Source organism: Mirounga angustirostris, unplaced genomic scaffold (assembly GCF_029215605.1).
Source record: "Mirounga angustirostris isolate CCGP_5_RB_7025 unplaced genomic scaffold, mMirAng1.0.hap1 SCAF_3, whole genome shotgun sequence".
NCBI lineage: Eukaryota > Metazoa > Chordata > Mammalia > Carnivora > Phocidae > Mirounga > Mirounga angustirostris.
Window position 1 is genome coordinate 96,529,928 of NW_026991711.1, and position 3,870 is coordinate 96,533,797.

Here is a 3,870-nt window from a genome sequence, read left to right on the forward strand (position 1 = left end):
TGGAATTAGCTGCTTGTTAATTATAGCAGCTGAGGACATGGATATAATATGGGGATCATTAGGCAGTTTGAACATTATTGATTGATTGGTGTTTTGAAAAATAGGCCATCTCTTCGTATCTGCACAAGAAGATTCAAAATTGAAAACAAAATTAATTTGGAATAATAATTATTTGATCTAAAGGAAAAGTCATGCTTCACAGTAATGAGTAAATGCATGTCTATTTCTGCAGCTGTTAAATAGTTGCCTTTGGGTACAGTCTTCTTAAAGTAATTATAAGCTTTTCAGATAACGTGTTTTACAAAAATGTTTTTGTGTTTCCGTTTGTGTGTGCATGTGTGTGTGTGTGTGTGTGTGTGTGTGTGGTCAGTGATACCACTCTATGTCCCTCCCCCTCCTGTGGCTATAGGTCAAAAAATGTTCCTTGCAAATCACATCTTCATCATCAGTTTATAAAAGAGACTGTCAATTAGGCCAAGTTTCTGAATTCAAGTTAGGTATTAAAAATACACATTTTTAAATAAAATGCACAGCTGCCAATGGTGTTTATAGCAAAATAAAAAGAAAAAAAACATAAAATAAGTAAACATTGTAGAAGGGTACCATGTAACGAATGGCAAAACCATCAAACAAACTACAGTAACAAAAGGGTGCCAACTCCTCTGCACACTCCACAACAGGAGTACTCAGCAGTAACTCATAATTTTGCAACTTATAATAATGCCCCATGTTTCTCAAGGACTGCACTGACCGGAGGCATTTTGTAGACCAGGTCCCATGCCATGACATAACTGGCTGATCCACCAAGAGCAGTTTTGAATGCTTCTCTCACCAACACGTTGGCTGTTCCAATTGCTAGTGTCTGAGCACACTTTGTTTTAATCACTGAGCATCCTGAATAATGTCCTCAAAAGGGAGGTATTCATGATATTCTTTCTGGAAAGGTCCAGGAAAAGACACATGGGTTATAACTAGTCATCTCAGATTTTACCATGTGTCCAGGTCAGAAAGTTTACATCCTACCAGAAGAGATGATGGCAGAAGCTGGAATGCAGAATGGAGGTCTACCAAACTGCCTTATTTTAACACAGTCATAAATAATAATATTTCATAAATAAGTGGAAAATCCAGATGGGGTAGGCCAGTGAGGCAATAGGGGCAAACCAGGACTGTTCTGGGAAAGCTGGAAGCAATGGACACTGTCTGGATCAATAATCTTTGGGGTAAAGAGAATTGTTTTCTGAGAGGAAGTATGCATTAGCTCACATATTTAGCTAACTGTCATTACCTGAGCTAATGGAGATGGGTCTTAGGAAGGGTAAGATTAAATTGCCAGCCATATCCCGATCTTTACTGCCATGGTCACATGATCTCATCTTTAAGAGATTAGATGCCTAGGAGTTTATTCATTATGGATTCAATAAGCTTTTACTGAACATATATTTGTGTGATGGTTGTCTTCCTGTTCTGGGAGAGAGACCCAAACTCTCTTCCCTCCCTGACTCTTAAATTCTGCTCATACAGGCATGCATTCCTTATCTGGCACCTGGGGATAAGTACAAGATATTTGGGACAACACAGAGGCAAATCACATAATAAAAATTACAATGATCCAAAGGCAGCATTTGAAGAAAGTTGAGTCGTGGGGAATCTGACAGTACTGGAAAAAGGAATGGGAGAAACCCTTCCAATAGGCTCTGAGGGGAAGTACAGAAATTGGTATGACTGGCCAGGACACAACATGGCAGCCCTTGTGACCACTAGATAATGGAGATGTTCTGATGTATATAATATATATATAATATGTATATATATATATTATATATAATAATGTTCTGATGTATAATATATATTATGTGTATATATATATGCAAAATCATGGGAATTCCAAAGAAGGATTTAAACCCTTTTATGGGGAATCCAGGCAAGTGTCACAAAGACAGTTACATTGAAGGAGCAAGAGGACCATGACAGATGAACAAAGGATGGGATGTTCTGTACAGAGAGAAAAGTGTATGCAAAAGCAAAGCAATGTGAAAGCCCTTGTTCCCTAGAGATGAGTTAAAAAGGAAGAAGTGGAAATTTTTCAGTAGATCAATTATGAACACTAAAGGACAGGACTAGACAAGAATGTGGGAAAATGGAAATTGTTTGGTTTTAGGGCTGTGGAACTTCTCTTTTTTGTTACTGCTAATAAAATACAATTGTGATAACAGTCTGAGGAAATTATTTTGGTTGAATTGAATTCTTAAAAAGAATAATATTTCAATTGGATTTTTCTCTGTTTTGGTCCTTGTGCTCATAATGAATCAGCACGCTGACACAATTATAATATGATTATAATAATTGAGGTTAACACATTCCTTAGCCAACTATTGTTATTCTGAATATGAATAGGACTTTTCTCCAAATGTGGAAAGTATGAACTCTTATTATCTGCTTTCTCATGATTTCATCACCTCATCCCTACTGAGTACCTTGAGAGCTTTCATCAGTGTGAGGTTTAATTTTAGTCCAACCAAGCTGAGTGCCTGTATGTTTACCACTGATAAGTGCTATGCAAAAATAGATGGGGACCGGTAGGAGTTGTCAGTATTACTTTAAAATGCCAGAGTTAATTTGTCTTTCACAGAAAATGAAACTCTCCCTGGCTGTGACAGGTAGCATTGGATCCAGAATTACTGTGTCTCTTGCTTTCCAGCCTGTTCTTTCTGGCTCTGCCATGGGCAAAGTCTGGACAACTTCCTCCATGAGAAGTACAAGCCACAAGTCAGGGGCGGGGACAAGGGTACCCTTAGCAATTTAAAACATTTATTATTTATTTATTTATTTTAAATTTTATTTTATTTATTTATTTTTAAAGATTTTATTTATTTATTTGACAGAGAGAGAGACAGTGAGAGAGGGAACAGCAGAGGGAGAGGGAGAAGCAGGATCCCCACTGAGCAGGGAGCCCAAAGCGGGACTCGATCCTAGGACCCCAGGATCATGACCTGAGCCGAAGGCAGACGCTTATCGACTGAGCCACCCAGGCACCCCTTAAATTTTATTTTATTATGTTATGTTAGTCACCATATAATACATCATTAGTTTTTGATGTGGTGATCCATGATTCATTGTTTTCGTATAACACCCAGTGCTCCATGCAGTACGTGCCCTCCTTAATACCCATCACCAGGCTAACCCATCCCCCCACCCCCCTCCCCTCTAAAACCCTCAGTTTGTTTCTCAGAGTCCATAGTCTCTCATGGTTCATCTCTCGCTCTGATTCCCCCCCTTCATTTTTCCCTTCCTTCTCCTAATGTCCACCATGTTATTCCTTATGTTCCACAAATAAGTGAAACCATATGATAATTGACTTTCTCTGCTTGACTTATTTCACTTAGCATAATCTCCTCCAGTCCCATCCATGTTGATGTAAAAGTTGGGTATTCATTCTTTCTGATGGCTGAGTAATATTACATTGTATATATGGACCACATCTTCTTTATCCATTCATCTGTTGAAGGGCATCTCGGCTCTTTCCACAGTTTGGCTCTTGCAGACATTTAAAACATTTAGCCCAGGGTTGGGCACGGAGCCTACTTAAAAAACAAACAAACAAACAAAAAACAACCCCCCCCCCCCAAAAAAAAATCAATGTCTTTTTCAATTTCAGAGCTGAGGTCTGGTTTGAAGAGTGGATGAAATCTGGAGTTAATCTCAGATTATCTATCAGATTGACATACTATCTGCAATGCACTGCTGAGGGCTTAGGTTCCTTTGTGAAAACTGGATAGTACTTACTCCCAGGATTGTGTCCAGTTCAAATACAATGATGCTTAGGAACTACTTTCTAAAAGTATCAAGTACTAGACAAGTTTGAGTTAG